The sequence below is a fragment of the Aotus nancymaae genome, unplaced genomic scaffold (assembly GCF_030222135.1).
Source record: "Aotus nancymaae isolate 86718 unplaced genomic scaffold, 86718_ANA_hifiasm-v0.15.2.pri h1tg000016l, whole genome shotgun sequence".
NCBI classification, from domain to species: Eukaryota; Metazoa; Chordata; class Mammalia; order Primates; family Aotidae; genus Aotus; species Aotus nancymaae.
The window spans coordinates 5,128,226-5,151,079 of NW_026988428.1; the positions used below are offsets into that span (position 1 = coordinate 5,128,226).

Genomic DNA, 22,854 nt, shown 5'->3' on the forward strand with positions numbered 1-22,854 from the left:
CGGGAGGACGGATTTATTTCAGCTGTTTGATTTTAGTCGGAAGAAATTAGTTTCCAGGCTGGGCATGGTGGCTCACTCCTGCAATCCCAGCATTTTGGGAGGTCGAGGTGGGTGGATCACCTAAGGTCAGGAGTTCGAGACCAGCCTGGCCAACATGGTAAAACCCTGTCTCTACTAAAAGTACAAAAATTAGCCAGGTGTGGTGGTGGGTGCCTGTAATCCCAGCTACTCTGGAGGCTGAGGCAGGAGAATCACTTGAACCCTGGAAGTGGAGGTTGCAGTGAGCCGAGATCATGCTACTGACTCCAGCTGGGAGACAGAGCGAGACTCCATCTCAAAAAAAAAAAAAAAAAAAAAAATTTCCAAAGGATTTTTACCACCAGGAAAATTATCCTAGGTAACAACAGACAACTTTCTCAGTGGGCTGGTTCTTTATCCCTTTTAAAGAAAACTCCCCTTTCTCCCACAGTCTAGCACAAGCACAAAATAGCTTTTAGAGCTTCTGGCTAGGCTCAATGAAGAACAGCTTTTAATTATTTCTTGCCCACTACCAATGGATTACTCCCAAGATACTACTCCTTCTAAACTAAGAATTTTTAATAATTAATTATATTCACACAGCTGCATTTATGGACATGCGTGAGTACTGTAAATGACGAAGGATGAATACAGCCATGCAATCTGTTCCCAGGGTCATGGCTTAATAACACACCTGAGAATGCTTTATCAAATGTTTGCATAAGCCATTGTGTTTTCACGTATCAGCAGGAGATTTTCACTACGCCAGCTGATTAGCATTCATTAAACTGACTAAAGTATCTACTCTGCTTCTCAGACCTACTCCAACCAGCCTCAATTCTCGTCATTTACTTAATTCCTTCTTGCCTGATTTGCTATTAATTCCCAATATATCTCTCATCAGCCTACCACTTTTCTAAGGGCTTTGTCTCTACTTCACCTTCCAGACACCTGCCCAAATGGCAAGAGTGAGAACATCAAGCCTATAGCTGTAGGTGGATTGCTATGAAGGCGGCAATGGGGCATTCATTTAAGGGGGACTCCAAGCCATTTCGTTGCACAGATACATTTGCAATATTCACAAAATCGGCTTGGGGCGGTGGTCACGCCTGTAATCCCAGCACTTTAGGAGGCTGAGGCAGGTGGATCACTTGAGGTCAGAAGTTTGAGACCAGCCTGATCAACATGGTGAAACCCCGTCTCTACTAAAAATTCAAAATTAGCTGGGCGTGGTGATGCATGCCTGTAATCCCAGCTACTCAGGAGGCTGAGACAGGAGAATCGCTTGAACCTGGGGGGCAGAGGTTGCACTGAACCAAGATTACACCATTGCACTCCAGCCTGGGCAACAAGGGCGAAACCCTGTCTCAAAAAGAAAAAAGACTTCACAAAATTACATACACACAACCACTGATAAAGCTTCATTTATTAGACAAGCCAAAACTATCTATCACATTGTTTTAAAAAGAAGACTTTTTGTCAGGAAATTTATCTCTCATGTAAAAACAAGAAATTGTAGACTTGAAAATAACAATTTTGGGGACTGGGCACGGTGGTTCACGCCTACAATCCCAGCACTTTGGGAGGATCACTTGAGCTCAGGAGTTGGAAACCAGCCTGATCAATATGGTGAAACCCTGTCTCTACATAAAATACAAAAATTAGCTGGGGCATGGTGGCACATGCCTGTAGTCCCAGCTACTTGGGGGACTGAAGCGAGAGAATCCCTTGAACCCAGGAGGCAGAGGTTGCAGTGAACCAAGATAGCGCTTGGGCAACAAGGGAAGACCCTGTCTCAAAAAAAGAAAAAACAAAAAAGGAAGGAAGAAAGAAAAAAAATAACAATTTTTAAATTTCACCAGTTAAAATTGAAGTAACTATAACTCTGGGCCCTGTAATCTTAGATTTAGGGGTTTAACCTAAGGAAATGATGCCTTCAAAGATTTATGTTCAATGGTGTTCTGCTGAATATTGCTATAAAAAGTTGAACCCAATCTGAAAATCCAACAATAGAAATTTTGTTTACTAAATTGTGGTATGTTCATTTGATTAAGCTTCAAAATCATGTAAGCAAACAATATTTAAAGAAATAATAAAATGGGCCGGGTACAGTGGTTCATGCCTGTAATCCCAGCACTTTGGGAGGCCGAGGCGGGTGAGATCAGGAGATCGAGACCATCCTGGCTAATTCGGTGAAACCCTGTCTCTACTAAAACAAAAAATTAGCTGGGCATGGTGGTACATGCCTGTAGTCCCAGCTACATGGGAGGCTGAGGCAGGAGAATCACTTGAACCCAGGAGGCGGAGGTTGCGGTGAGCCAAGATTGCACCACTGTACTCCAGCCTGAGTGACAGAGTGAGACACTGTCTCAAAAAAAAAAAAAAAAAAAAAAAATCAACATATGGTGGGAGGAAAAGCAGATAGTAAAACACATGAATTTATACTGATTTTTTTATATCAAAATGTTCTAATTATCAGAAATAATTATCTGATGCAATTTCAGGGTTTTCAAGTTTTCTATAATAAGCATTATTTTAAATACATACATATATTTTGATTTTAAAAGTGTGAAAAAAAACGGTAGATATAGTTGTTAAAACACTGAAAAATAATTTCATCATGAAAGTATGCTTTGGTTCCTAAATCAATTTGAAATCACTGTAAATGTAAGTTTCCGCATTTTTAAATTTTGACTCCTCAGTGCCTACAAATTATTATTCATAGCACTGACTTAGCTATCACAAAACGTTTAAGCCATGTTATTTGCATAAACACATGCATAATATCCTTCTGTTGTTTTTATCCCATCTGCTTTTATTGCTTTAGGAATATGAGAATAAAAAAAAGAAAGACATTATGGCACTCAGTACTAAGCAAATGATAATATGCATGCTAAATGGCCTACTCATAATAATGTTTCTTTTATAGGAAAAGATACATTTTGTGACACTTATTCATAACCAGTAAAATGAGCATTGCTATGTGCTGATACAACACATAGTTCCCAAGATCCTATTTTATCTGTGTTTATATTAACTGACGTCACCTTATATATTCTTTTTTTTTTGAGACATTGTTTTGCTCTTGTTGCCCAGACTGGAGTGCAATAGTGCCATCTCGGCTCACTGCAACCTTTGCCTCCCTCCTGCCTCAGCCTCCCAAGTAGCTGGGATTACAGGTATGTCAGCCTCCCAAGTAGCTGGGATTACAGGTATGCACCACCATGCCCAGCTAATTTTGTATTTTTTTTTAGTAGACATGGGGTTTCACCATGTTGGTCAGGCTGGTCTTGAACTGCTGACCTCAAGTGATCCACCGGCCTCAAACTCCCAAAGTGCTGGGATTACAGGCGTGAGCCACCGTGCCCAGCCTTATATAATTCTTTAGGCTATAAATTACTAACTCTAAAAATGATCAAAAGAAAAGTTAGAGCTTTTTTTTTTTGAGACAGAGTTTCACTCTGTCACCCAGGCTAGAGTGCAGTGGTGTGATCTCGGCTCACTGCAACCTCCGCCTCCTGGGTTCCAGCGATTCTCCTGCCTCAGCCTCCTGAGTAGCTGGGATTACAGGCATGCACCACCACGCCTAGCTAATTTTGTATCTTTAGTAGAGATGGGGTTTTGCCATGTTGGTCAGGATGGCCCCCATCTCTTGACCTCATGATCTGCCCGCCTCGGCCTCCCAAAGTGCTGGGATTACAGGCATGAGCCACCGCACCTGGCCTGAGTTAGAGCTTTTTATGCATAACTCCTCAAAGTTCTTAGTTTTTTAGAAACAGCAAAAGAGGAATAGAAATTTTCAAACAGATAGTTGAAAACGTTGACTGTGGGAATCCTTTTTTGGTTTGTTTGTCTGTTTAAGACAGAGTCCTGCTCTGTCGCCCAGTCTGGAGTACAGCAGCATGATCTCACAACTGCAACCTCTGCCTCCAGATTCAAGTGATCCTCCTGTCTCAGTCTCCTGAGTAGCTGGGATTAGAGGCCACCACCACCAAGTCCGGCTAATTTTTGTATTTTTTTGTAGAGACAAGGGCTTCACAATGTTGGCCATGCTGATCTCAAACTCCTGACCTCAAGCAATCCACCCTCCCCAGCTTCCAAAAGAGTTGGGATTACAGGCATGAGCCACTGCACCCAGCTGACTGTGGGAATTCTTAATAGCCCATCTCTTCATGGGAGTTTTGCCTTTAAAAACACAGATAAATCACAGAAGAAAAGCACCATCCATCTAATTATTCCAAAGTGGGTGGGGGCAGAGGAAGGAAAGGGAAAGCTTTTACACGGCAGCTTGGCTTTGAGCCTTCATGTGTTTTTCGTCTGAAAAGGATCCCACTGTTGTTGGGACATAACAACAGGACTAGTTTGAACACACCCAGGAAACAGTATTCGACCTCTGACAAGGTATTTAAAAGATTAGTGCCAGATATTGAAAGGTGGGTGTGAGGGTGAAGGTTGAGCTCAGTTGGTTTAGTGTGGGTCTTTAAATTAAGCCATCAAATAATAATAATATTTTTATCCAGTCATCTAAGCAACACAGGACAAAAAGGGCAGGGAAGCTTAAAAGAGCTACTCATGAGAACAAAATAAGAGCTGTGAGTCAACTATGTACACATTGCAAATGTATTTCATCCACATTAACACAATACTACACCCGCCTGGCGGTAAAGCCTGCCAACCTTGAGCCTGTGAGCCTGTTAGAAGTAGTAGTTAAAGGAGTCAGCCAGACGCGGTGGCTCACGCCTGTAATCCCAGCACTTTGGGAGGCTGAGGCAGGTGGATAACAAGGTCAGGGGTTCAAGACCAGCCTCATGGTGAAACTCTGTCTCTACTAAAAATACAAAAATTAACCAGGCATGGTGGCGAGTGCCTGTAATCCCAGCTACTCGGAAGCTGAGGCAGGAGAATTGCTTGAACCCAGGAGGCAGAGGTTGCAGTGAGCCAAGATTTCGAATTACACTCCAGCCTGGGCAACAGAGCAAGACTCCAACTCAGAAAAAAAAAAGAAAGAAAGAAAGAAAAAGAAAAAAAAAGAGCCAAAGAAGTTGACTATGTGCTTTAAAATGTCCCAAAGTGCACTGTTCTCCCAGGTGAAGAGGGAGCACCTGAATTTTGGACTAGTCCATCTCATAAAGCTACTGTATAAACTCCTAACTTGGAATCTCTTATTGTATCAATGCTATCGTAACTGGAAAGGGTTTCCGAGATAAAAAGCAAACATGGTTCAAGGTTGAAGCCTTATTAGCATTTTCAAAGAGCTGTGAAAAGCCTCTATTCTCTCTCCCCTGCCAAGTAAATTTTGTTTTGCTGAGCTTTGGCACAGCTCCCCTGTTATCATGGGGGGGCATTATTGTCACAGCTGTCTCAGGGGGCGCTGCCTTGAATACATTTTGAAAATAACACACGAATAAGGAACATGACGTTGGCTATACCAAAAGAGCCGTTATAAGACAACCACGCTTCCTACTGCAAAACCCAAACTGGCGGTACAAACATCACTTTGCGCTTCTTTAAAATTACAGGACCAAAAGATGACATTAGGTAAATGAATAAATAATTAGGTAAATAAATAATTAAACACAGATGACTTCGCTAAAAGGACTAAGGAAAACAGAGAAGATACTTGGAAGATGTATTTTTAATATGAACAATTGATGTAAAGTTTCTCAAAAACAACTGTAATCCATTCTTTCCAATTGCTTCATTTAGCAAATTTTCTTCTTCAGAATGACCAATCATTTTGTTTTGATTATCTGGCTCTTTAGAAAACAATGGACTGTCACCAATATGAAAGAATTTCACTATTCTTCTTTTTATAATTATAAATTTAAAAGGTGGTTAGGGAAATTGACCAGACTACAGGCAATGCCTTGAATGCTGGGCAAAGTGTGAATATGTTATGCAACATGCTGAAATTTTCTTTACAAGTATACTGCCTTTAGGTTATTTATGTTTAACCAGAATTGCAGGTTGGAACCTGCAACTAATTTGCATTTAATGAAATGCAAGTTTTGTTTTGTTTCGTTTTGTTTTGGAGACGGAGTTTCATTCTCGTTGCCCAGGCTGGAGTGCAGTGGTGCGATCTCGGTTCGCTGCAACCTCCGCCTCCCAGGTTCAAGCGATTCTCCTGCCTCAGTCTCCATAGTGGCTGGAATTACAGGCATGTGCCACCATGCCCAGCTAATTTTGTATTTTTTAGTAGAGATGGGGTTTCTCCACATTGTTCAGGCTGGTCTCAAACTCCTGACCTCAGGTGATCCACCTACCTCAGCCTCCCAAAGTGCTGGTATTACAGGTGTGAGCTACAGCGCATGGCCGAAATGCAAGCTATTTATTACATTCTTACTAGTAAAAAGTGGCTCTGAGGTCATTTAACATCCCTAAATGTAAAGAGGTCATTTAACCTCTTTACAATGACTTCAGGTTAAAAACAAAAGCAAAGGAATGTTATCTTTCGTTGTTACTTCCAACTGGCATCTTCAGAATCAAGGGAAACAGTACCACGTCAGTACCATGTCAGCTTTGCTACATGATTTTGAAAAGATGACTTTCCCAATCATAACTCTTTTTTCTAGAAATAGATTAGTGACTAAAATAAATAACATTCCCAGTGGACTGTGATCATCCATATTTAGATACTTCTCACTGGAAGATATAGTTGCATTAAGATATTGGTTTGAACACCTTAACAGAATCTAAAGTAACAGTGACTTCAATAAGAGTTAAAAACTTATTTCTCAGGCTGGGCACAGTGGCTCATACCTGTAATCCCAGCACTTTGGGAGGCCAAGGAAGGAAGATTGCTTGAGCTCAGGAGTTCAAGACCAGACTGGGCAACATGGTGAGACAGTGTCTCTACACAAAATTTTAAAAATAAAAGATCAGCCAGACATAGTGGCACATGCCTGTAGTCTCAGCTACTTGGAGGCTGAGGTGGGAGGATCACTTAAGCCCAGGAAGGCCGAGGCTACAGTGAGCTGTGATCCCACACTGCACTCCAGCCTGGGCAACAGCGTGAGATCTTGTCAAAAAAAAAAAAAAAAAAGACCACCTTGTTTTTCCTTCACATAAACATCTGAGATACTAGGTGATCTGGAGTGTAGAGTGGCTCTCTTTCCAGGGCATCTAGGGAACCAGAGTTCCTGTATGTTATTGTCCCACCATGGCAGAGGTAAACCAACTATAGTTAGCAGGCCGGACACTGGTTTTGGTAAATGAAATTTTATTGGAATATGGCCACACCCATTTGTAGAAGTCTTGTCAATGGCTGCTTTGGAGCTACAAGGGCAGAATTGAGTCATTGGGACAGAGACCCTATGACCCGCAGGGTAAAATATTTCCTATCTGGCTCTAAGAAAAGATTTGCTTGGCGTGGTGGCTCACACTATAATCCCAGCACGTTAGGAGACTGAGGAGTTCCAGATCAGCCTGGGCAACATGACAAAACCCCACCTCTACAAAAAATAAAAAATTAGATTGAGCCAGGCACAGTGGCTCACACCTGTAATCCAGCACTTTGGGAGGCTAAGGCTAGTGGATTACCTGAGGTCAGGAATTTGAGACCATCCTGACCAACACGGCAAAACCCCATCTCTACTAAAAATACAAAAATTAGTTTTGCGTCATGGCGCGTGCCTGTAGTTCCAGCTGGTCGGTCAGGAGGCTGAGGCAGGAGAATTACTTGAACCCGAAGGTTGCAGTGAGCTGAGATCATGCCACTACACTTTAGCCTGGATGACAGAGTGAGACTCTGTCTCAAAAAAAAAAAAAAGTTTGGCAGGCACACTGGCACTCGCCTGTAGTCCCAACTACTCAGGAGGCTGAGGTGGGTAGATCACCTGAGCCCAGGAGGTTGAGGCTTGCCGTGAGCCACAATCACATCACTGCACTCCAGCCTGAGTGACAGAGACCCTGTCTCAAAGGAAAAAATGTTTACTAACCCCTGCAAAGAAAATGTACTAAAATGAAGCTCTCAATCGCAGTCAACTGGCTCACCACCACCTCACAGTTCATGTGAAAAGGTAAAAAGGGTACCCAGCATCTCCTTCCACTTCCCATTCACCAGAACTTAGTCTCATGGCCTACATACCTACACAGAAAGCTGAAAAATGTAAGTTCTAGCTTGGTAGCCACGTGCCCAACTAAAAATTGGAGGTTCTATTACCAAAAAGAAGACTGAGAGAGCTGGGTGCAGTGGTTCACATCTGTAATCCTAGCACTTTGGGAGGCCGAGGTCAACAGATCACTGGAGGCCAGGAGTTCAAGATCAGCCTGACCAACATGGTGAAACCCATCTCTACTAAAAATACAAAACTTAGGCAGGCATAATGGCACATGCCTGTAGTCCCAGCTACTTGAGAGGCTGAGACATGAGAATTCCTTGAATCTGGGAGGCAGAGGTTGCAATGAGCTGAGATCACACCACTGTACTCCAGCCTAGGCAACACAGCAAGATTGTCTCAAAAAAAAAAGAAAAAGAGAGAGATTGAGAGAATGGATATAAAAGACCAATTAGCAGGTTCTATAGACCACCTTTCTGGCCACCCAAGAATCAATGCATACCCTTCTGAGACATCAGAACACATTCATCTTCCCAAGGAAACCAATCCAAAGTACCATTCAGTTGCCCCATCCATCTAAGAGTCCAAGACCTCTCCATCAGCTATGGATGCAGCTCCTTTTGGAGCAGTGACTCATCCACTAGACATCCACTATCCACTTCTGTGACAAAGACAGGATAACCACAGTTAAAACTCCAAATAAGACAAGGGAAGAATGGGAAATATCCAGGTGTCACTGGTCCTTAGCAACTGTCAAATCCTAATGAGCAGAAGCTGCAAAGATTCCTTGCCCTGGCAGAGTAAGTTCCTTGGTTGACCCACCTGATCACCTCCAATTCTGTTGTCTGGGAGGATCTTTTGTGTCCATTATTCTCTATAGCAGTATCTGGGTCAGTATTGGAAATGACATCCTTCTTATTTTATCTTATTTATTTTTATTTTTTTGAAACAGAGTCTTGTTCTGTCACCCAGGCTGGAGTGCAGCAGCGCCATCTCAGCTCACTGCAATCTCCACCTCCTGGGTTCAAGTGATTCTCCAGCCTCAGCCTCCCAAGTAGCTGGGACTACAGGCATGCACCACCACACTGGCCAATTTTTGTATTTTTAGTAGAGACGGAGTTTCACCATGTTGGCCAGGCTGGTCTCGAACCCCTGACCTCATGATCCACCTGCCTCAGCCTCTCAGGATGGGATCACAGACGTGAGCCACCGCACCTGGCCTAATTTTCATATTTTTAGTAGAGGCAGGGCTTCACTATGTTCACCAGGTTGGTCTCGAACTCCTGACCCCAAGTGATTCACCTGTTCGGCACCCAAAGTGCTGAGATTACAGGCATGAGCCACTGCGCCTGGTGGACTTCCTCACTTTTAAAGTCAGTTTGAATTGCACATCACATTAATTGCATCAACATCAAGCTTTTATTAAGTAACTACCACCAGGCACTGTGGCTCAAGCCTATAATCCCAGCACTTTGGGAAGCTGAGGTGGGCAGAATTGCTTGAGCTCAGGCATTTGAGACTAGCCTGGGCAATATGACAAAACACTGTCTCTATAAAAAATATAAAAATTAGCCAGGTGTGGTGGTGCCAGCCCGTGGTCCCAGCTATTCCAGAGGCTGAAGTGGGAGGATGGCTTGAGCCCAGGAGGGTGAGGCTGCAGTGAGTCAAGATCACATCACTGCACTCCAGCCTGGGAAACAGAATGAGATCCTGTCTCAAAAAATAAAATAAAAATAAAGTAACTACTGTGTCAGGGACAATATTAGGCACACAGAATATAAAAATGAAGAAGACAGCCAATTGGCTCAACATAGAGTTTGTATTCTAAAGACAGACATGAATGCCTAAAGAAATAATTATGATGTATGCTATAATCAAGACAGGTGTACTGTGAGCCTAAGAGAAGTATTCCTTCTGCCTGTCTGGGACACTAAGTCTGTTAACCATAGTAGATTCCTCAAGGGCAGAGAATCAAATCACCTTCTTCTTCTCATTCCCAGTATTTGGCATAATTCCTTGCACACAGCTATTCAATAATATTTAATTAATTTAGTGTGTTTATCAAAAGGATCATTTTTACTAAGTTCTCTAATGTGCTTATTGATTTTTTAGAGGGTAAAATTGAGTCCAAATGCAATGCACAATTTCATTAATAGTTCCACCAAGTCTGCCAGAAGTCTCCAGCCCTATCCAGTATGTATTTGGTGTGTATGTATTTGGTCTACCTCCAAAATATGTTTAAGATACCTTAAAATATAAAATACAGATACAATTTCAACTGAAAATCACTAATCAACGTGAAAAGACAAAATTCAAGTAAAAAGAGAAAAGGGAAGAAATAGGAAGGAGGAGGAGACATTCCGAAACATCCTGGAAAATCTTAAAACGAATGATGCCAGTTTGCTTTGTAAAGATAAAGATGCTTAATTACAAAGCTGGGAGTTAGAAGCAAATTAAGAACAAAATTACTGATCGTCTGTGCTTACAAGTGTCCTTTTCACTGCTCCCGACACACTCAACAGAAAATAGCTTATGCCGAGTAGATTCATCCATCAAATCATCAGTACATCTTGAAATCAACAGGCATTCATAAGGAGACACGTAGGCCACAGTTCCTCGATTCTAGTTGTTTCCTTAGATCCTATATTCCTAATGTTTGGGGACAGAGTGAAGCAACAGCTCTATTCCCTGAGCTAAAACCTCCCAGTAGGTCATAATACATTTTTTTTTAAAGATTTGGATGGAGAATCTTGTCAGACAAGGCTCCACCTGCCTGAATTAAGGAAACCACTCTCACCTCTGACATTCTCACCTTCCAAAAAATTACCAAATTATATGAAAATCTGTTCTAAAGTTTCAATAACTATGATTTATATTTTCAAGAAGGAAGCTTTTTTGTGTGTGTATGAAAGAAGAAAAGAAAGAGAAAGAGAAAGGGGGAGAGAGAACAGGAGTCTTGCTCTATTGCCCAGGCTGGAATGCAATCTAAAAATAGGTATTAAAAACCTCTTTTATGCCGATAATTGTGCTTAACAGTGGAGACAGGAAGGAATAAGGAAAGGAAATGACAAACAGCCAACCAATATTTCATTTAAATCTGTGAAATGCTATGCAAATGCTGAAGAGTGATTTACTTCCAATTATGTAGTCACTTTCAAAATAGGTGTAATATGATACTGAAAAAAATGTATGTCCTGTGGACCTGGGGTGAAGACTTCTATAAATATTCACTGAGTTTATTTGTTCCAGGTCTGAGTTCAAATCATAGATGTCCCTGTTAATTTTCTATCTCGTTGATCCGTCGAATATTAACAATATGGTGTCAAAGTCTCCCGCTTGTATTGTGCGGGAGTCCAAGTCTCTTTATAAGTCATTAAGAAGGAAGCTATTTTAAAGATTTTTCTTAAATACTACATTTCTCATTTTTCTTAAAGACTACATTGCTGTTAATTATGACTCTTGGATTGCAAATGAGACAAACACAACTTAAATGAGCTAAAGTGAAAAAGTAAATCAATGTCTTAGAAATTCAAATATAGCTGTATCCAGGGGCCAGACCATTATTGGCATTTCTCATCTTCTCTGTTTTCACTCTGCTCCCGTATGTTAGTTTTCTCTTAATATAAGGCAGACTCTGTGTGCCTTGGGATAATTACTATGTGTGGTTGCATGCCGCATCCTAATGTAGCAACTTCTGCAGAGGAATCTTCTACCATCATCCATCTATCAGTTCAGCGAAGTCTCTGATTGGCCCTGCTTGGATCAATTGCCAACATTTGAACCAATCCCAGTGTCAAGATGAAGAAGTTACCATGGATGATTAAGCCTGGATTATGTGCTATTACTATGGTGAAATACATGAGGCCTGGGAATTGTAGCCCATCAGAATCACAGGACACAGAGGAGAGGCAGTTCCAGAAAAGAAAGGATGCTGGACAAAAACCAAAAACAAAGGCCCACTACACAGGAAAGCACAGAGTCATGATTTCTGGGGTAAATCATATTACCCCAAAAAATGTTTAGGCAAATGTTTAAAGGGCCTGTGACAATGAGCGTTTTTCCAATTGGAGCGGGTTGAGGCATGAGTTGAAGAAACAGTGGCCTTCTGCCCTAGAACGAGTAACCTTGAGCCAATGGGAATTTGTGTTGTGTGAACCTTACACTCGCCTGCCCCATAGATCAATGCTTCTATTTCGTTGTTGCCTCAGTTAACATGTTTAGCTCCTGGATAGTCTATCATATGTAAGAAAGGAGAGGTGGGCCCTAAAAGACATGCAGCTCTTTTCAACAGCACTTTTTGAAATCCTGGGAAGATGGTTGTTATGGCACATGCTCCAGTGAGCCTGTTAAGATTACTCATGATGACTCTAGGCTATGTTTGGAACTCTTTCTAAACCGAATAAACAGATGGCCAGCAGTGACTAACCTTGAAAGTAGTTTGAAAAATGCTGAGAATCAATTACCGCTCTCCAAGCTTAAGGGTCCTTCAAAAATGACTGGACAACATTTATTAGGAAACATGTTCCTTCTGGAATAAATTCAGCTCAAGGAGAACAGATGTGCTGTAATATTCTGAGACATGAATTCAACGTGATGTGAAAAAGAATTACTGGCTTTACATCCCTATCACAGAAGTCTTGAGGCATAGTTAATTGATGATGATTGCTTCAGGAATATTCTGAGCCAAGACTCCACCAAAAAAGAAAAGTATTTTTCTCATTAACTTCCTAATAGCACATGTTATTCACAAGCAATTCACAGAAATGGGCATGCCGTATCTTGGAAAAGAGACCAATTTAGGAATATGGTTGAGCCAGAAACAGCAAAATGGGTGGAAAAGGCAAGTTTCAGAGTTTTGAATCCCAGAAACCATGCCAATAAGATTTTCTGAAGGCCAAAAAGGACAGCGAATCTGCCAGTCCAGCTGTGAGAACACAGCTGTGAGATTTCAGAAGGAAATGATGAAGTAGAAGGCAAGCTCATAAAATGGACACATCAACAAGCTGGGAGCAGTATTAACACACTGCAGGACAGAAATCAGCACCTAAAATACTGATTCAAAATGATTCTGGCAAGTTAGAGACTTGAATCTAAGGGGGAAGAAAAAGAGAATAAATTTCAACAAGCCTAGTCACAAATTGGTATCAAATAAGAATATACAGGACCAATATGGGGTTGTAGGCAGAAGTTGAGCAGCAAAAGAACAACACAGACTACACTCTAAATAATAGGTTGTAAGAGGTAGAGGTTACCTTGTCCAACTAATTCACTTTACAGGTGAAAAAAAGAAAGCCTTGCCCAGAGAGAATGTTTCAGTTATTTCTTGCTATTGAACAAATCAGTCCAAAAAATACTACCTTAAATAATTTGAATGATTTAAATGATTTGTTCACAATTCTTCAACTTGCACAGGGCTTGGCAAGACGAGTTTGTCACTGCTCCACAAGGCGGCAGCTGGGATGGCGTAACTATGACTAGACAATCTACTTTCAAGATGGCCTCATTCATAGCCAGGCCAGTGGGTGCTAGCTGTCGGTTGGAAGATCGACTGAGGCTGTTGGCCAGGGACTTTGTTCTCCACCACATGGCTTCTCCATGTGGCTAGGTTGGGCTCGTGGAGAGGCCATGTGGAGGACAACTGCTCACAGCATGGCGGTCTTAGGATGGATATATTACATGGCAGCTGGCTTCCCCAAGAAAGCCGCTAGGTCTTCTTAAGGCTTAAGCCTTCCTCTGTGTTCTATTGGTTAAAGCAGGTCTCACGGCCAGCCCAGATTCAAGTGAAGACTATAGAGGGGTATGAATATCAGGAGATGTGGCTCAGTCTGCTGCAGAGGGGATATGACTTGTGCAAAGTTAATTATATGCTACTGTCAATTACAGGAAAATTTCATGACAAAAATTTCTTTGAAAAAAAAGTCAGCAGAAATAGTAAAAATAATCCTATTATGAGGAACATGATCAAATCGCATCTTCACAATGTAAAAGAAACCTGGAAATCTTGGAAATAAGGTAGAAGAGAGCAATAATTATGACTGAAAGATAGGAAAAGAAAACAGGAAATTTTTTTTTTTTTTTTTTTTTTGCGACAGAGCAGGACTCTGTCATCCAGGCTGGAGTGCAGTAGAGCAATCTTGGCTCACTGCAACCTCCGCCTTCCTCGTTCAAGTGATACTCCCAACTCAGCCTCTGAGTAGATGGGACTACAGCCCCACGCTACCTCAATTGGATAATTTTTTGTATTTTTAGTAGAGATGGGGTCTCACAATGGGCTGGTCTCAAACTCCTGAGCTCAGGCAATCTGCCCACCTCGGCCTCACAAAGTGCTAGGATTACAGGCATGAGCCACTGCACCTGGCAGAAAAATTTTTTAAAAATAAAATTGTATAGCCTGGCATGGTGGTGCATGCCTGTAGTCCCAGCTACTTAGGAGGCTGAGGTGGGAGGATCGTTTGATCCTGGGAGTTGGAGGCTGTAGCGAGCTGAGATCATGCCACTGCACTCCAGCCTGGGCAACAGAGCAAGGCCCTGTCCCCCTCTTCAATAAAAAGAGAAGAAATAATAAAATAAAATTGTATAGTCTGGAGAGTGACTTAATAATTAAGCAAATTAGTAATTAAGTCACTGGAAAGTAATTTAATAATGATCCTCAAAGCCTGTAGATGAACATTCACCACCAATTCCTATTCTCCAAGAAGAACAGAAAAGGAGGGTGCCTAGTGAAATTGATTATATAAGATTTAGGTTCAAAGGATTTCCTGGAAAAAAGGATGGATCGAAATTGAGAAGAATATAAAACTTTCTTTCTAAAACTCCTTAAGAGGCTGGGTGTGGTGGCTCACACTTGTAATGCCAGCACTTTGGGAGGCTGAGGCAGGTGGATCACATGAGGTCAGGAGTTCGAGACCAGCCTGGCCAACATGGTGAAACCCTGTCTCTACTAAAAATACAAAAATTGGCCGGGCACGGTGGTGGCCTATAATCTCAGCTACTTGGGAGGCTGAGGCAGGAGAACTGCTGGAACCTGGGAGGTAGAGGTTGCAGTGAGCCAAGATTGTGCCATTGCACTCCAGCCCAGGCTGACAACAGTGAGACTTGGTCAAAAAAAAAAAAAAAAAATTGGAGGACTTATTTATCTGGAAAGATTGAATAGTAAGGGATTATGGCATGAGCTCTGGGGTTGGACTGGCTGCAAGTTTCTTAACCCTCAACACTGAGTTATTTTTTATCTGTAAAATGGGGATAAAAATAATATCTATCTTGTAAAATTGTTACAAAATTAAGCCCTTGGTATGTCAGTGTCTATTGGACTTATTTTGATTTAAAAAAATTTTTTTTGAGGCCAGGTACAGTGGCTCATGCCTATAATCCCAGCAGTTTGGGAGGCCGAGGTGGGCAGATCACTTGAGGTCAGGAGTTCAAGACCAGCCTGGCCAACACAGTGAAACCTCGTCTCCACTAAAAATACAAAAATTAGCCAGGCGTGGTGGCATGTGCCTGTAGTCCCAGCTACTCAGAAGACTGAGGCAGGAGAATCACTCAAATCCAGAAGGTGGAGGTTGCAGTGAGCCAAGATGGCACCACTACACTTCAACTTGGATGACACAGTAATACTCCGTCTCAAAAAATAAAAAATAAAATAAAACAAATTTCTTTTTTGAGCTCTTCTATTTGTAAGGATTGACTTTTTCATAAAGATCTTCCTCTAGGAAGACTGACTTTGGTTTTATCTCAGAATTCTTCAAAAAACAAAGAGAAATTTTGCTTTTTGTTTTTGAATTTAATTTTCTCATATTATTTTATTTTTAATGTTTGGGTACACAGTAGCTGTATATACTTACGGGGTACCTGAGGTATTTTGATACAGGCATGCAATGCATAACTATCACATCAAGGTAAATGGGCTATCTATCACCCCAAGCATTTATCCTTTGTGTTACTAACAATCCAATTATACTCCTTTTGTGTTTGTTTTTGTTTGGTTTGGTTTTGGTTTTTTGAGACAGAGTTTCACTCTTGTCGCCCAGGCTGGAGTGCAATGGTGCGATCTCGGCTCACCACAACCTCTACCTCCTAGCTTCAAGCAATTCTCCTGCTTCAGCCTCCCAAGTAGCTGGGATTACAGGCATGTACCAACACGCCCGGCTAATTTTGTGTTTTTAGTAGAGATGGGGTTTCTCCATGATGGTCAGGCTGGTCTCGAGTTCCCAACTCCAGATGACCTGCCTGCCTCGGTCTCCCAAAGTGCTGGAATTACAGGGGTGAGTCACCACACCCAGACTCTTGTTATTTTTAAATGCACAATTAACTTATTTTTGTCTTTCTTTGTTTTTAATAGGCTAAAACATATTCTATTTTGCAATTGCCATGTGGGTCAATTGGACCCTTATAAAAGCTAAGATAAATTATGAGATGTTAGTGATCTTGTTTTTCTCACAACATTTGAAATGTTTTGCTGTTTCATTATCCTAGGAATTCATTTACCATTTCTGATCAGTTTTTCTCAACTATGATTTTTTTAAAAACTAAAATGATAAGAAAATGGAAGAATTGTGGAATTGCTTAGAAGGATGATACAATAGTGAAATAAATTATCACTAGTACATCAATTTCTAATTGTACTAACCAAAGTATTAAATCGTCTTTCAAGGAGGTATAAAAGATAAATGAAAAACTATCTGCATTTTTTTTCACCTTTTGTTAAACTTAGTTGAGAGAAGTTCCGGAGATGGGAGAAATCAGAAAGCGGGAAGCAGCACCTCATGTGGTATACAAATATGACGACAGAAAAATGGTGAATAACTAACTAAGGTTTAGGAAACATTCCCCTTGATAATCTTGAAATCCCTCAGCTAAACTAAATGCACAAAAAAGACTTATAATTCATTATTCCCCCAACCCTGGCTGTGCTGGGCTCACAGTACGTTTTTAAGACTTGATCGACCATTTGAAAGAAATGTATTCAAATCAGTCCTTAATGTCAATACAGTGGACCAGAAAGAGGCATGAATCTTGCAGTCCACTTAACCTGGGTTCTCATTCCTGCTGTGCACTTACTAGATGTTTGACCTTAAGCAACTTCCCCCTCTGAGCCTCAGTTTTATCGTTTGTAATAAAACCCAATAATATTATTAGCCTCGGCCGGGTGCAGTGGCTCACACCTATAATCCCAGCACTTTGGGAGGCCGTGCTGGGCCAATCACCTGAGGTCAGGAGTTCGAGACAGCCTGGACAACGTGGTGAAACCCCATCTCTACTAAAAATACAAAAATTACCTGGGTGTGGTAGCTGGCACCTGTAATCCCAGCTACTCAGGACACTGAGGCATGAGAATTGCTTGAACCCAGGAGATGGAGGTTGCAGTGAGCCATGATGGCACCACTGCACTCCAGCCTGGGCAACAGAGTGAGACTCTGTCTCAAAAAAAAAATAAAATAAAAGTATCAGCCTCATAAGACTGAAAAGATACTTAAATGACATAATGCAGGTTAAATACTTAGTAAAGAGCTCAATAAGTGCTAACCTCTATTATTCATATTAGTATCATTTTTTCTAGTTAACAGGTATTTTTCATCAGCATAGTATTCAAATACAAAACCAAATGTCAACGGTGTTAACAAAATAGTCTCACATGATTAGTCTTCCTAGAGCAGAAGCTAAGTTTTTTATGTGATGTTATGACTTTTGATGTTACATTTGTCAAGGGGATGAATTATAAACCTCGGCCTGGCTTTTCCCTAACACGCCGGGAAAGAGAGTTCCTTAGGAATCATTGAATGACACTGAATTTGATCTCATAAAAGCAAAAGTGAAGAATAAAATTTTCTTTATCATGTGTAAAGGGATTAGCACTTATACCACAGAAAAACAACCCCAAATTTAAGACTTTCTCAGGATCAACTGGATATATGTACAACAGAAATGTAATAATATTCTTTTCAACTAGTATCAGATCCGTTTCCCAAGCTTTGTTTTTATTAAGCATCGTGTTCATGCTTAATAACAATACCAGGTCTTTTCAAGACATCTGCTAAGTGAGAATAACAATATCAATAATTATAATGATAGCTAGCATTTAATAAACCATAAGTATTTCATATTTTATCATCGAATTATCATACTGATACATATTACATATATTTTGAAGAGGGAAAAAAAAAGACACATAATGGTTTTAAAGTCTGAGAAACTGATCTCAAAAATAAGAAGGGTGTATGAGGTTGGGATAACCACTCAGATGCGTCTTCGATGAAGGAATAGTTGTCCCAGCTGCTAGTTCTGTTGGCAGATAGCCTTACCCTGTGTTAGCAACTCGATTAGCCTTCAGCAGTCACATATTCACCTCCCAGATTGCCTCAGAAGCAGAGAGCAACCTTGCCCAAAGTCACACCCTTTCCAAGGTGGCCCATATCCAATGACTGGATGATGAAGGAATAGAAAGACTTGGCCATCTAAGGCCAACTTAGGACAACACCAAAGGGCCATGCTAGCCTCAGCGCTTCTTGTGGGATTGGCCGGGACTGTGGTTGGTGTGCATCACAGCTGGATTTATCCCTCCGCCTCTCTCCCCTACACCCCTTCCACAAGTTAGGATCCCAAGGGTACTCCTTAATAAACATCCTGCATGTTAAGTTCTGAGTCTACGGCTGGGGAGCCCAATCTGCAACAATGTAAGTACACTACCAATAAAAGGTTCTCTGTACTCACGCAAAATACATCACATTGCGCCGGGCACAGCGGCTCATGCCTGTAATCCCAGCACTTTGGGAGGCTGAGGCAGAGAGATCACCTGAGGTCAGGAGTTCAAGACCAGCCTGGCCAACATGGTGAAACCCCATCTCTACATAAATACAAAAATTAGCTGGGCATGATGGCGGGTTCCTGTAATCCCAGCTGTTTGGGAGGTTGAGGTGAGAGAATTGCTTGAACCCGGGAGGCGAAGGTTGCAGTGAGCTGAGATCACACCACTGCACTCCAGCCTGGGGGACAGAGCAAGACTCCGTCTCAAAAGAAAAACAAAAAAATACATCACATTGTTAATAATTTACGGTACTAAATTTAGTCATCATGAAATACTGAGTCTCAAACAAGCTACATTATTCTTAGCCTTATTCTGCACACTTCTACAGCCTGCAGATTGGAGGAAAGACGGCCATGGAATATCTGTGCTTTTGATGCATAGAGTAGTGCTGGTTCCAGCAAAGAGCTGTAGGTGAATGTTGATAAACAAAATTTGTCAGCCTAAAGGTGATAACTGATATTCTTAATCAAGATACAATCAAAATATAGAAAAGTAGTATCTTCCCCTGGAATAAAGGACAAATGCAAGAATGCACTATGGGGGGTGGGGTGATTTTAATTAGAGAAACTGTAAAAATAAAAAGGGAGGCCAGGTGCGGTGGCTCATGCCTATACTCTCAGCACTTTGGGAGGCTGAGGCAGGCGGATCACTTGAGCCCAGGAATTTGAGACCAGCCTGGTCAACATGGTGAAACTCTATCTCTACAAAAAATACAAAAATTAGCCTGGCATGGTGGCACATGCCTGTAGTCTCAGCTACTCAAGAGGCTGAGGTGGGAAGATCACTTGAACCCGGGAGGTTGAGGCTGCTGTAAACCAAGCTAAGATTGCACCACTGCGCTCCAGCCCAAAGGACAGAGTGAGACCCTGTCTCAATTAAAAATAAAAAAGGGAAAGATATGACCCTTTTCTTTTTTTTGAAACAGAGTCTCACTCCATCACCAGGCACCAGGCTGGAGTGCAGTGGTGCGACCTCAGCTCACTGCAACCTCCGCCTCCTGGGTTCAAGGAATTCTCCTGCCTCAGCCTCCCGAGTAACTGAGACTACAGGCGCGCGCTACCACGCCCAGCTAATTTTTTTGTGTTTTTAGTAGAGATGGGGTTTCACCATGTTGGCCAGGATGGTCTCGATCTCTTGACCTCGTGATCCGCCCGCCTCGGCCTCCCAAAGTGCTGGGATTACAAGCGTGAGCCACCGCGCCTGGCCATGACTCTTTCTTTACCTCAACTTCCATTTAATTCCCCAAAGGAAATAATTGTTGTACGTTGTTTCCAGACCTTTTTCCCATGAGTATTTGTGTATATGCTTGAACATAAATTTATAATAAAAACAAAATTTACTGTATGTATTGCTCGGCAACCCACATCATGGAAGGCAATCTGCTTTACTCAAAGCCTACTGATTCACATCTAAAATACAACTTTACAGCAACATCTAGACTGGTAACCAAACATCCGGGCATCCTAACCAAGTTGACGCATAAAATTAACCATCACAAGTCTAGCCCTGGTCAATTTGGCACCCATAGCCACCTCTTTAAACCCTACTTAATCTCCAAATAAAGATAGCAACAAGTTTTATTTCTGCCTAACATGATACGACCATCCTGTATTCAACTGAAATTGTACTAACCCTCTCCCCAGAAGAGGATGCAAAGCTGTTAGGTGATGTGCACTCTTCTTGAAGCACCGTAACTTCAATTCTACAATGCAAAGCCAATACATCCTCTGCTATATAACAAGCAGAGGATGTGTATGTGTGGATATACATACACACACATATATATACACACGCACATAAACATATTCATAACAAAGTAAGCAAGAAATACTCATGACATAGTTCTTATTTATGTAACTGGTCACATGGTCAGAGCTGATATTTATAACGACCTTCTTCCAATACTTGTTCAGTATTTCCTTTGCCTTCAGCAAGCACCTCAGCTGGCTGTGGCTCTTCAGCTAGTAGAGTGACTCAAACGTTCACTCCTAAAGGGTCTAGATCAGTAGGAGTCCTGCCTGCATTGAGCTGCTATAGTTTCCCATTGACCTTAATCATAGGACATGGCGATACTAAGGGACACCCTAAGAGATCTCCTATTCCAGACATATTCCTCCTTACCTCTACCGTGATCCATTTTCCCTTTGGTAGTGAGGATCAGTCACTCCAGCCAGTGCAGCAACTCCTTTGCCTTTTGATTCAGAGGTCTGAGGAGTCCTCAGTGGCCAGCTAGCAGTCTTAACTTCCAGTTCAATGAAATCATTATTGTGTCTCCTGGTGGAAGCATTTATCCCTTTGAAACTAGGATTTCTAGGCCAGCAGAGCAAAAGGTCATGGAGACAGGAATAAAAAATGCCAGTGGATTATTAGAGGTAATGGTGAGTGGTGCCACTCCCATTTTCACCCCCTGATACCTGGCCTCATGAAGCCAGGCTATGGGAGAACAGCATCATATATTGGACATAGCCTCCTCGAGAACCTTGTCCCAGCCCAATCAAGTACTGCCACCTGGCTGGTGCTGTAACTGAGTCTTCAAAAGGCCATTCATACTACCAAGCTGAGTGCTTCAGAATGTTGGAGAACATGGTAGAATTCTTTGAGCATGGGCCCATTGTCACACTTTGTTTGATATGAAGTGAGTTCTTTGGTCAGAAGCAATGTTGTATAAACTACTATGATGATGGGGTGAACAGGCATACTGTAAGTCCACAGATGGTAGTTTTGGCTGAAGCATTGCATGCAGGGAAGGCAAATCCATATCCCAAGTAAGTGTCTATTCCAGTAAGAGCAAAATGCTGCCTCTTCCATGATGGAAGCAGTCCAAGGTAATCAACCTACCACCAGGTGGCTGGCTGATCACCCCAGGAAATGGTGCCATATCAGGGACTCAGTGTTGGTCTCACTGCTGGCAGATAGAGCACTCAGCAGTGGCCGTAGCTGTCAGCCTTGACAAGTGGAAGTCCATGCTGCTGGGACCATGCTTACCTCCAGGCTTGCCATGAAGGCCACTATTTTCACACGCCCATGGGTGATGACAGGGGTGGCTGAAGAAAGAGGCTGACTCGTATCCGCAGGCTAGGGCATCTTATCTGCTTGATCATTTAAATACTCCTCTGCTGGCTGGGCATGGTGTCTCACACCTATAATCCCAGAATTTTGTGAGGCTGAGGCAGGTAGGTTGCTTGAGCCCCTGAGTTTGAGACCAGCCTGGGTAACACAGCAAAACTTTGTCTCTACAAAAAAACTGCAAAACTTAGCCAGGTGTGGTGGCATGCACCTGTAGTCCTGGTTACTCAGGAGGCCGAAGTGAAGGGATCACCTGTGTCCAGCCTCAATGATCCCATATTCTTGCTTTACCTAAATCTGCAGTGAGCCCTGATCGTGCCACTATACTCTAGCCTGGGCAACAGAGTGAAACCCTGTCTCAAAAATTAATTAATTAATTAAAAACCTCTGCTGAGGACATCCTTCAATGAACACTTATATGGGACACAAATATCTTCACAGTTCTCATTCATTCAGAGAGGTCTATCCAAATATGCCTTCCATTTTTACCAGTTTTTTTTTTTTTTTTTTTTTTTTTTTTTCATTTTTATGCCTCCTTTTCACCAGTTTTCTGATCGTGTTCCTTCCAAGTCCCTGACCATTCAGCCAACCATTGGATGCAGCTCACAAATCAGTATATAATTGCATGTTGTCCATTTCTCCTTGTGAGCAAAATGAACACCCTGGTACACTGTTTGAAGTTCTGCCCACTTGGAAGATTTTCCTTCGCCACTGTCCTTCATCGATGTCCCAAGAAGGGGTTGAAATGCTGTCCCGTCCCCTTCTGGATAGCACCCACACACTACACAGAACCATGAAGAAACCAGGTCTGAGTTTTCTCTTGCTCTGTCAGCTGATCGTAGGGAACTCCCCATGAGGCCATCAGTGCAGGCTGGAGAGAGAAGTTAGTTCAGTGAAAGTGAGGGCCCTTTT

At 42.0% G+C, this 22,854-nt stretch overlaps 1 long non-coding RNA gene across 2 annotated transcripts in view; it reads right to left on the reverse strand.

Annotated features, from left to right (window-relative positions):
* LOC135275357 (uncharacterized) overlaps nucleotides 1-22,854 on the reverse strand; it is a 160,329-nt gene that overhangs the window by 93,820 nt on the left and 43,655 nt on the right. For both annotated transcript variants that reach the window (XR_010342934.1, XR_010342933.1), the window contains exon 2: nucleotides 20,998-22,813. This is a non-coding gene — a long non-coding RNA (uncharacterized LOC135275357). The remainder of the gene's footprint in view (nucleotides 1-20,997; nucleotides 22,814-22,854) is intronic.